The sequence below is a fragment of the Lepisosteus platostomus genome, chromosome 10 (assembly GCF_059453375.1).
Source record: "Lepisosteus platostomus isolate fLepPlt1 chromosome 10, fLepPlt1.hap1, whole genome shotgun sequence".
Taxonomy (NCBI): domain Eukaryota; kingdom Metazoa; phylum Chordata; class Actinopteri; order Semionotiformes; family Lepisosteidae; genus Lepisosteus; species Lepisosteus platostomus.
The window spans coordinates 31,417,939-31,430,719 of NC_142620.1; the positions used below are offsets into that span (position 1 = coordinate 31,417,939).

The 12,781-nt window shown below is 34.1% G+C and overlaps 1 protein-coding gene across 1 annotated transcript in view; it reads right to left on the reverse strand.

Annotated features, from left to right (window-relative positions):
* The window catches only part of mid2 (midline 2), a 511,887-nt gene that overhangs the window by 391,977 nt on the left and 107,129 nt on the right, over positions 1–12,781 (reverse strand). The window lies entirely within an intron of this gene.

The window sequence follows — 12,781 nt, forward strand, 5'->3', positions numbered from 1 at the left end:
ATCGTTTATGGACTTCACACGCGTTGCAGTATGCTCCTATTCTTTTTATGCTCAGGCACTAAGTAAAAGGAGATGCTTCATATTGCTTGACTAATTTTAAAAACTAAGTTATAAATGCAGACACTCCCTCGGTGCGCTGCTCTGGTGCGCCGGCTCTTACACAGTGCCTGTCTGCCGTAAGCGTTACAATATACATACCCAACACTGCTTGTACCCATCTGTCATGCAAATAAAACACCTTGAATTGAATTGAATTGAGGGGAGAGGGGGGGAATACTAAAGCCAATACTGGCGACGTGCTAATGCGTTGGTTTAACAGTCCGGGTGTGGCAGGCTTCCAATGTCAACTCGACTCGATTGGAAGACAATGAACGTATTTTAGCCCTAAATGAATTAATAGCAAACATGGTTTACATAAAATACATTTTTCCAAGAAAGTTTATAATAATACGATCTATAGTTGAAATCTGAGCCTACTTTAAAAATAAAGGAAAAGCATTTTCAGGGAGCAATCACGCTGTGTTTATGTAGAAAAAGCGATTAGGTTTATGAGCAATCTAATTACCTATTCGCTTAAAACGCTATATAAAATAAAGTTTATTTAGAGATGAATGATCAGTGTCGCAGTTTAAATAATGGGAGTCAGGAAACTAACACACAGCACCACCGGATTAAATAACGCAATAAAAACGCTATAAAATAATGTGACTAGGCACAGAAAAAGTTTACAGCACAGTACAATAATAAATGCTGACCATGACTTTAGAAGCATAAATTACCTTACACTCAATTTAAACACAAGCTGTCTTTCTGTATGAACCTCTAAGCTGGTTCATACAGAAAATGTAGAAATGCATTAGCCTGATTATGATTAAAAAACACATATAATTAAACACGCGTTTGCGATTTAAATCAGAACACGATTTAAATCAATATAAATGTTTATATTGTAACGCATACTGTCCAGCCTCCATTTCTCTATAAAAATTTACTCTGTTGCACACACACACACAATAGAAGCAGGAACCGCTGTCAGAAGGGAAGAAGGTGACTATTCATTGTTATCAAAAATGACTTAGAATCGATCATGTTGCGATATTTTGAAATATAAAAGTCAATTGATTGTCCATAATATCGCTATTCTATTTTTCGAAGAAATGTTTGTTAAAAGAAAAGTCCAGCACCAGCTGGATTCGAACACACAACCTGTGCATTGTTAGTCACACACCTAGACCAGTAGGCTGCAAGACAGCTAGGCGAAACAGCCCTGTCGCAGCACACGAATATAATCATACCGTTATTAAATTCTTTAGATACGCGATTCCATATTATATTCCGTTTTAATCAAATTCTAAAAATATGCTTGTTGACTCCGGTATCACGTTAGTTAAAGACTTCGAAGCTTACAATGTTTAGGGAGAAATGGAATACTGGTGTGTATTTTTTTCTTTAAAGTACCAAGACCAGCTATATACTGTATGTTTATGTTCCAAAATTAATATCGTTTATGGCCTTCACACGCGTTACAGTATGCTCCTATTCTTTTTATGCTCAGCTACTAAGATTTCCCTTCAGTGGTAAAATTCAATATCTACAACGGGCACAGTAAAGACGTTTACAGTAAGTCTTTCTACGACAGACCAACGGACCACGAGTGCCCCTGTCGGTCAACCAATCACGCACCGCGGTATTTTGCGTCAACGCGCGTCACGATGCACGACGCCGTAGCCAATTACCTCCGGTACGTGTCTGTACCGTGCACTTTGAATGGCTGCATCTGTACATTCTCAGAGTAGAATAGAATTTAATAGCACAATTCATTACAGTGCTAAATGTAATATTATTGATTACTAATAGTTTATGCTAACACATAGCTTTCTTAAAGTGAGAAGTACTACCGTAAGTAAGTACTGTACAGTAAGTTTTGTGTTCTTCCTAAAATTGTTAGGCAGTGTCAAAATGTTTCCATATGAAAGGATTCATACGAAAGGCAGTGACATCACTGTCCTGAAGTGTGTGTGGCAGGCAAGCAGGCAAGCCAGTTTAGCCTTTGTCACTAATGAAACCATTAGATAAAGATATAAATATAGAAATCCCTACATTACAAACTCCAAGCATTTCATTTTGTATATTGCTTCAATATCGACAGCAGTGTAGTTACAAGGAGCATGTCAAAATGTTTCCAAAAGAACGACAATTGAACCATTACCCCCCATTTTTATATAAACTGCAAACGTGTGTTTAATTAAATGCCTTTATTGATTCACAATCTTACAATGCAACGTAAATTGTTATTGTTGTCTTCTAAGTATCTTAATGAACTTTAAGCATAGCTTTCTCACCATTTTAGATTCATTTTTCATACCATCGTTAAACAAAGCAGGAGCATATTGTACTTCCTCTTGGGATCAAACGTGGGATGATTAGATTGTAATCATTTTAATATTAAAATTAGCACTAATACATTGTTGCACTTTTTCCACATCTTGTAAAAATATTAATTTACAAATCATTGTTCAAATGTACATTAAATCTATCGGATAATCAGTAAAATACAAAATTAATAAAGAAAAAATAGAGTAAAATATAATTTAAAATATTTTGCTAACAATCAACAATTAATAACAATCTTAACTGTTTATAAACATTAAATATATTAACTAAGGAATCAGATGGCACTGTGATTAGCATACCTTTTGTATGTTTTTTCATAAATACAACAGTAGCTGCAGATGTCTCAGAGGCTTTCAAACGTAAATTATGCATGGAAATCTTTGAACTAGAAAGGTGACTAAGATATCCATCCATTTTTAGTGGTGGATAGCTTTGCTATCTTGCTATGCTGAGGTCCAAGGTTCAATTCTTGATTTATTGTATTTGTGGAGTTTGCATGTTCTCTCTGGGTTCATGTGGGTTTTCTCCAGGTAATCTAATTTCCTCTTGCATGGCTTTTTTCTGTTTGCTTATTTCAAGGTAACACCTGCTCCAATACTAAAACTTTTTGCTCATATGCATTTTTGTATTTTCACATTTATTTACATCTCTAACACTTCAATGTCCCAAATTTTCATTTGCCTTAAATTTTTAAACTGAATTTTAGTTTCAGCCTTAAAAAAGCTTAAGTTTCTCTTTTGTTTCTTGTCCTACAGAGCTCTTTAATTGTGAAGTTCCCAGTACTTTTACATTAATCTATTAAATGGTCAGGTTACTAATTGTATTTGGCATACTGCAATACTTAGACGTAATGTAAATCCTAGACATATAGCAGTTCTATTTATATTGAGTTTATTTTCATTTTATTAATTTTTTATTGCACTATTGATATGTAACTTTATTATGTCATTTTTAACTTTGTGATCCCCCCCCACCGAGCTTACAGAAAAGACATTTCATTGCTAGCAATTACTGCTGCACGCTGTATTGTTGTGCATTTGATAAATACATTTTGATTTGATTTTTAAGCTGCTATTACTAATCACCGAATTATTGCACTTGACATTGCATTATTAACCCCCCTTTCCTGAATGTCTGTGACAAGCAGAACTAGTGCTGTCTTTGGTGCGATCTTTTTGCAGCTGTTTAAAAGAATAAGAAATTAGATTGTTCATAAATCTAATCACTTATTATATGTGAAAACAAAGTAATCACTCTCGGAAAATAGCCATTTTCACCCACAATTAACAAGAAAAAGAGCGTTTAATTCAAAGACAGAAGTCCATGAAGTGAAACACACACCACCGATGACGAGACTTAAAACAGAGAGAATTGTCAATTAAAAACATCACGGTTCCATGCTATAACACAATAAAATGTGAAGGCACTCTATACCTTAGATCTGATTTGCGTGTTTGGAACAGCAGTGTAACGGACAGGGTCTGCTGTACATGTCGGTTTTGTAGAAGACCCTACGCAATGAGATAAGAGCTAAAGGAAACAAGAGGTGTGGTATGGGAAAACACAGGGGTTTAATGGTGCACAAAATAATAGTGGTGGCTCATATTGACAAACACCAAATTATTGCTCAAAGAATTTAAAATCTGTACTGTAGCTTTATTTAATTGAACAGAAAGTCACTTTACACCTTCCTTACTACAGATGCAGCCATTCAAAACAAGTGGGATACGCTGCGGTATAACGCGGTGGGCGTGTCACATCAAAACGTGGTATAACGCGTCATTTCGGGTCATACCGCAAATTACCATATGTAAATTAGATTATGTTAATAGTATCGGGAATCACCTTGTAAAACCGCCAGGAGGAGCTAATAAAGCTTAACCTCTCATGAACAGCATTTGAGCTTTTAAATTTAAACTGTGTATTACAGCATTTTAATCATCATACAATAAAAAGTTGGTATATTTTATGAAAGCAAGATTGCTCAGTTGGGCAAAAGTACACAACCTACCTTTATCATAAATATTTTAATTATGCAGAAATATTTTATGCATCAAAGTCTTTACCGAAGATATTAGTAATAGTATTAATAATGAATGACCTTGGACAAGCCGTAAACTCAAATTATTACCCTGGTCCACATTCTTTGTAACCCTCTTTGTAAACGAAAATACTATTTTTTCATTGACAAAAAGTAACACCACAATCACGTATTCGTTTCCAATCATACAAAGTAAGTTTTGAGAATCTCAAATTCACCATGCCTTTCACACGCTCATAAACGATATAATTTCATAACATAAACATATTATGTAAACTGTATATTGCTGGTATTGGTAGTTTAAAGAAACAAATACACACCAGTATGCCATTTCTCCCTAAACACTTTAAGCATCAAAGTCTTACATATGGTTTTTACGTGCTCCTTCTGACCATGTTACTGTACGTTTATTTACAGTACCTTGTGAGAAAAGTGATAGTTTTAAGCTTTTCTGTGAATATGCTTTATATCGGAGTAAACAAAGCATACTTTTAGAATTTGATTAATAGGGAATATAATATGGAATCGCGTAACTAAAGAAATTAATAACGATATTATTATATTCATGCACTGTAACACAAACAGTAGTAAATGTGTACGCCCATTCCACTAGTTGTCAGATGACTGTGTCAGTGGCATTATGGTTTAAGCGACTGGCTTATAAGCGAGAGGTCGGGTGTTGAAATCCAGCTATTGCCATAAGCTTTCTTTTAACAAACATTTCTTTGAAAAACTAAAACAGCAATAGCAAAATAGCAATATTATTGCACAAAGCCATATTGAACGGTATTTCTCGCGTTGTGAACATGTGTACACAGCGATCCCCTCGGGTTCCAGTTAGTGCGTAATTATGCATCGATGAAAAACCGGAGGTTTAAAAAATAAGAATTAGCTCACTGATAGTTTTATGTGCAAGCTGTGAACATTTTCAAAAGTCATGGTCTTTAAAATGTATTTGGTTTGAAGGCTTTCTGTGTTTCCCTTCCGAAGATATGAACAAAAGAATATTCAAGCGTGGTAAAAAAAATTGCTTAAAAATGATATAGCGAAGGCTGTGAAAACAGTCACAATTTACTGCCAACATCATTTTCAAACTTCAAGTTAACTTTACCCCAGTGTGGGCACCGCACTGTTACAGTATCTCAATCACCTGCTAATTCGTTTTACACCATGGGAAGACAGGAGAATGTGATTGTACTGTATCTACACAGAATGTGTGTTGCGTTTTCAAAATTAAAGTGTTTAATTAAAAATTAAAAAAAAACTTGCAGCTTACTCAAAGATTCTAGATGATCACGAGAAAGTGTATTGCATGTCTAATGGTCTAACAAAACATACAGTATACGTAAGAGTTGTTAAACCGGTTTTTATTTTTCGGCACAGCCTGCCGACCGAACCACACAGACACCAGCTAGCCTGCTAGAGCACCACCATTCACACTCAACCACATCACAGATCACAGATCAGTCCCAGTGTATGAGATATTGCTGTTTGATCTTTGATCTGAGCTTTAATAGAGAGCTTATCTCTATTAATATAACTACCGAGTGGTATTAATAATGTATTATAAATGACACTTTTCACTTTTCATGTAAAAGGATTACACTCTAATCTTTCCACGTTTGATCCCATGAGGAAGTAGTATACGCTCCTGCTTTGTTTAATGATGGTATGAAAAATAAATCTAAATAGTGAGAAAGCTATGCTTAAAGTGAATTAAGGGACTTGGAATGCAAAGATAATGATTTACATTGCATTGTCAGATTGTGAATCAATAAAGGCATTTAATTAAACACGTGTTTATTTTAATCAAAATGGTGAAAATGGGGTTAGAATTGCATTAGACATGCAATAGACTTCCTCGTGATCATCTTAGAATCATTGATTAAGCTGCAAGTTCTTTTTAATACATAGCATTCAGAAATACAATTGAGAATAATTTTGTGGTGTATGCATAGATGAACCTTTTCTAAAATGTATAACAAAATTAAAGATGATTAAAATCTGTAATCTGTAATCTTTCCATGATTAATGTCATTAGAAAGTTCAATAAGTTCCTGCTTTGTCTAACGATGGTGTGAGGGTCTTCAGCTCAAAATGAAATGCTAAAATGTAATGTAGGCTCTGAACGGGTTAAACTATGATTTGGGCTTGCTTGACGTCGGTGCCTTTCTACTGAAATCCTGCTTGAATCCTGCTAAACTAAAAATTAGACACAAGAAGAGAAGAGGCTCTGGTGAAATTTCTCTGTGAATTGAAGAGTTAAAGTCTAAAGTGTCTCCTCCTTTTAACGGGAAGAGACGTGGTGCTTTAAACAAGAGAGTGTGGCGTTACTTTTTGTCAATGAAAAAGTGTGTGTGTGTCTCTCTGTACTCAGCTGTACTGAAAAATAAAGCAACGTGAGTCACTGTGTCCGTCCTATATAATAATGCCACAATATTATAAATGGCCCTTGGGCTGGGCAATCGAATTTTTTAATTAAAAACAAAATAAAAAATGAGATGTAATGATGTGTTCCTGCTTAACTTAGAAATTGCATAACTTTAAAAGCGATACAAACAGGTTTTTCCGATAGTTGATAACCACTTTTTGTGCACGAAAAACGGGTGATTTTTCTTCCTCGTCATCAGATCTTTCTTGGAAAATTCGAGAACAGAAGTGTTAAAAAGAAAGTCAGACAGGCAGGGGGGAGGGTGAGTTGTGAAACTGTTATCTGTCCTGGATAAAGCAGTTAGAAAATAGGTGGATTTACACCTGTGAAAAGTGTTCCGCTGAAAACACTGTGACACTGAAGATATTATTAATAACCTTTAAATTCTGCAGGGAGATCTAAAGGGATCCACACGGTACAGGTTCCTGCTACTGTATCTACCCAGAGGGAAAGACGGTGACATCACCGTGCAGACGGGCAGACACATCCTCTAATGTCAGGCGTATGAGTTAAATATATTTAGATCTTTGAATTAATATCATTATTGATTTCTTTAGCCTCACAACATTGTCCAATAATACTCTTCTTGTGTCTAATTTTTAGTTAAGCAGGATTTCAGCTACAGACCATAAAAAAACAGGATTCACTTTTTTCACATATTGATGATAATGATATCAGTAGGAGTTTGAAACTATCCATTGTTATTAATAAATGACTTAGATTCAAACATGTTGTGATATTTTGAAATATAAAAAAGTCAATAGAGTGTCCATAATATTGCAATTTTAGTTTTTCAAAGAAATGTTTGTCAAAAGAAAATCCATGGCAATAACTGGATTTGAACACCCAACCTCTCGCTTAAAAGTCACTCACTTAAACCATCACACCACTGATGCAGTCACATAACAACCACTGGATCAGCCATACACATACACTACTGTTTGTGTTACAGTGTATGAATATAATTATATCGTTATTAATTTCTTTAGATACGCGATTCCATATTATATTCCCTATTAATCAAATTCCAAAAGAATGCTTTGTTTACTCCGATAACGAGCGTATTCGCAGAAAAGGTTAAAATGATCACTTTTCACAAAGTATACAAACATACAGTAATATGGTCAGAAGAACCACGTAAAAACGTTTCCAAAATAACCACATGTAAGACTTTGATGCTTAAAATGTTTAGGGAGAAATGGAATACTAGTGTGTATTTTTTCTTTAAAATACCAATACCAGCAATATACAGTTTACATAATATGTTTATGTTCCTAAATTAATATCGTTTATGACCTTCAGATGCGTTATGCTCCTCTTCTTTTTATGCTCAGCTCCTAAAAATTCCCTTTAGTGTAGCTGCCCACGGTACAGGTTTGTACTGTGTATTTTGAATGGCTGCATCTGTATATTAAGCAGAGCTTGTGTTAAGCATTGTTCACACCCTTTTGTCTGTCGTGGAGCGGGTGCTGGGCAAAGTGAGGCCGAGTGATGGAGAGTGCCAACACCTGACTTTCTTGTTTAGATGTATATAAAATATTGAACTGTGACGTAACATCCAGAAATACAATAGAAAATAATCTGTGGTATTTGTGTAGATTTAACTTTTCTCAAATTAAAAAAAATAAAAATGATTAAAATGTATAATCTTACCACATGTAATGTCATTAGGAAGTACAATAAGCACCTGTTTTGTTTAACGATGGTTTCAAATATAAAAAACTCATTGATGAGAAAGCTATATTAAATGAGAATTAAAAATACCTCAAGAAATGATTTACGTTCAATTGTTAAATTTTAAAGGTAGACAGAAACGCTAAGTGCAAAGCTGCAGAACGGTCTTGCTGAACTCCAAGCCTCCTCTCAGGCCCACCTCTGATGGAGCTCAGCAGGTGGTGTCCTGTTTCCTCAGCAACATGCTAATTACTTCACACATCAGGAAGAGTTGAGAAGGAATGCAATTTTATCTGTATGAAATGCATGTTGCGTTTACAAAATCAAAATGTTTAAAATGTTTAATTCAAAAGTTTATAAAATACATCTTGCACAAAGAATCTACGATGATCATGCATAAAAAGTGTCAATAACTATCTAAACCCATAAATAACTGTCTAACCCCGTTTTTTCATGGATTTTAAAGTCATGTAATGTCTATTTTAGGTAGGGACATGCTATTTCTTATTTTTGATTTTCTTTAAATTTAAAAGAATCAGTTGCCCATCATGGCAGAGAATGTTACATTTTTTTATTTTTGGCATTTATTCATTGAACACATTGTGATATATAAAAATAAAACCAATATAATGTACATAATATTAACTACTTAAAATGTATATTTGTTAAAGAAGAACTTGCCATGAGCAGGATTCAAACCCCACTTTTCAGAATACAAGATGTGGCAGCTTTGTTGTAAAATTCCATATTAAGCAGATTTATACATGCACCGTAAAGAGATTTAATTAAGCAATCATTTCACTAACAACCAATGCGCCACAAGTGCCACCTGTCGGTCATTTTGGCCAGCCATTCACGTACTGCGGTATTCTGCACTATTCTGTAGATAATTGTGAGCGGTACAGGGTTTTGAATGGCTGCATCTGTATCTATTATCTATTCCCAGAATTATGCCTTGGATATGTACAATAACAATGGATGATTAACACCCTTTGCATTTCAAAATAATTCTGTGTTGTAGATGGGGATTTTAATTTACTGTAACAATCAGAAACTATATCAGTAAATTGCTAGAGTACTTGATGACTCTTAGGAACCAATCAAATATAATAATTTACAGACTGAACACGGATTGTAAACATACACTATACAATTTATTGTTATAACCAAAACATGCATAAATTATGCAAGTGTAATAGAATATATCTTTAAAACGACCTGCTGTGAACACAGCATGCTGATCATTCACCCAGGGATTACAAAGACCAGAGTTAATAACTTCAGAATTAAAATATGCATCAACTATTATGTATTACAGTCTAGATTGCAGGTTCTATCAATCTCATATAACCAAATCACAATTATTTTCTCAGACACAGGAAAATATGCATTTACTATCAATAACTAAATATCAGACGTGTGTTTGATTAATTATAATGTGAATATATTTTACTCAACAATCTGTTGGCCAAATGTCCTTGTTCTTCATAAACTTCATACTGGTATAAAGCTAGGATGGGTTTGTCCATGGCAGCAAAAGAGAGAGGAAAAAAACTTTTTCCTTGCTTTGAAGCTTAGGTAGCTCTGCCAAAGTAGTGTCTTGGTGACTTTGGTCATTAAAAACAGTCTGTACACAGTTTGTCTGCTTGAGATCTGACTGCAAATTCAATAAAATGAGAACTCGGTTCATCCCAGCTATAGCTTTGCTCAGAATATGCTCACATATTCTGGTGTTGACAAGAAACATGACATAGTTCAGCTTGATTCAGCTTTATGATGTATCTTATCAGAGGGATCTCTTTAGCCACATTTCTGTGCCATCCAGAGAAAACTCCAGGCTGAGATACAGATAAGCGCAGATAGATTATTAGAAATCTTATTTTAATTCTAAGTGAAAGAGATCTTGTCACTACATCTGTTTGACATTAGTTTTATAATCTTGAAGGTAAATGGTGAAAGATTACATTTTATATTTAATAACTGACCCATTGGTAGTAGAATATAGTAATCTACTCTATATCTAGCAGATTACCTAGAATTTAGATACCTATTTTAGAATTTGCAAGCATTTTGTGATCAAATGACACATATAATCTACATCCAATGCTTGTTAAGCAAAACAAAATAAAGTTAAGATATTTATGTCAGCTCTTATAAAATAAAAAGGTACTGTTTTATTAATATCTAACTAAGTGTGTCAGACAGATATTTGGTTTTTCAGGTATGTATTGCATTAGAAAGTAGTCTAAAATCACTAGACTACTGATGCTGCTTTAACGATTATACTGTGTCCCAAAGCATGGAAAAAGAGGCAAGATTCAAGAAGGAATTATGAGTTCTCACAATTAAACAGTGCACAGTAATTTCCAAAAACATTTTGTTCAGAAATTTGTGGGCCTTGCATTAGTTTGTATATGCAGTAGAAATCTACTGCTTTTATTTAAAATTTTGATTTTGGGGCTGTACACAGTGCAGATTTGTCACACTGTCCTCAGTACTGTTCTATTCAGTAATTGTAATTCATTTAAGTAATATTCTACAAATGTATACATAATATGAAGGCTTGATATTCAGCTGCCATAAAAATTATAATAGTTGTAGTCCTAAGACAGGAAGTGTTAATAGCAGTCAGTGAATCCTTTATCATGCAAAGCTTCTGTGAGAGTAGCTGACTGTGCAAAATATATCCCATAAATGCTCAGACCTATTTCTTGTCCCAATTCCTTACTATCCAATTTTTTTTTCTGTAGCAGCTGTCTGAAAAATTGAGTTTCTTTTCATTTTGTACCTATCATTGCAGTACATTTATGACCTTGCAGAACTACAAGGTCCTGCAGCATTAGCCGATTGTCTAGTTTCCAATATAGACAAAATAGCTTTCCTAGTGAAAGGGATCCATTAGGTGAATCTATGTGATTCTTTGTGATCACTATAAGTCTAGCTCATCTAATGAAAAAATAAATTGAGGGTTGTTTACTTCATATTTAGAGATTAACTCTTAGTTATTAATGCTAATTATTTTTTAAAGAAAAAGTAGGTTTTAAGATATGCAATTCTGTAAGGACCTGGAAACACAAAGACAGGAAACAAAAAAACAGTTGCTGCAGTGCTTCTGTACCAGTTTTGAAAGTACCACTGCAGTATTTTGATAGGGTTTTATGAATAAATAAAATTGCAAGAATAAATGCTTCATTACTACCTGTCCATACAGATTTTGTTTACATTTCAAACAATTTATTTGCAACCAGACTAAAATAGGTAGCTACCTGTTCATCGTCTTTTCTCATTTAAATATAAGACTGGAAAATATATTTGAGTACATTATGTCCAGTTCTTGAACAGTGCATACACAAATATTGTATATAACAGTTATGCTATGTGCTTCTAAATGTTGTATATTCCTGTTCATTTCCTTTTCTTATTCAAATATAATACTGGAACATGTGTTTGAGAGTCCTTGAACAGTACATACAGAAATACATCACAGTTGTTAAGTGCTCTAAAATGCTATATATTCCATTTGGTTAGAACTATTCAGGTATTAACACAGATAAACACTGATTTTCTTCTACAAAAAGTAATGATGAGGGTTTATGTAGCTTTTTTTGAATTACACATCCTTCCAGACAGAAGTGGCTACTGGAAGGCTGGGTACTTAATAGGTGAGAAAGAGACAACATGCAACATTAGTTACACTATTTACAAAACAGTAGATAACGGAGGTCTTCATTCTACAGACCCCGAAACCCAGAATCCTAACCCTGTAAAGTGAAACATTATACAATACATTGACAACCTAATATAAAATACACCCTGCATCCTCAATGAAAGAATGTGACCTGGCACTAATTCTCCCTTCTTATAACATGGGTATCCAAAAGTAATTGGGAAAGTAGGGGCTTTTAATTAAAGCCACCTATTGTAGTGAAAATTCAACACAACTGTTTTAACTGATTAAGTGGTGTCAGTGTGACTGAAATTCCACAGGTGGAAAACACTGGCTCTTGGATATATGATTGGCTCTGGTAATTGGCCACTAATGTTTTAATAATGTTTTAAACCTTTTCTGCAAATACCTAAGCTTGTTATCACAGTAAAAAAAAGCATACTTTTTAGAATTTGATTAATATTACTGTACAGTATGATTAAACTGCAGAAAAGGATGGAGTTTTTAATCTAATGCATTAACACATACATAAACATTTAATTTAATTATTAAAATAAGATTTACTGTTTGTGAC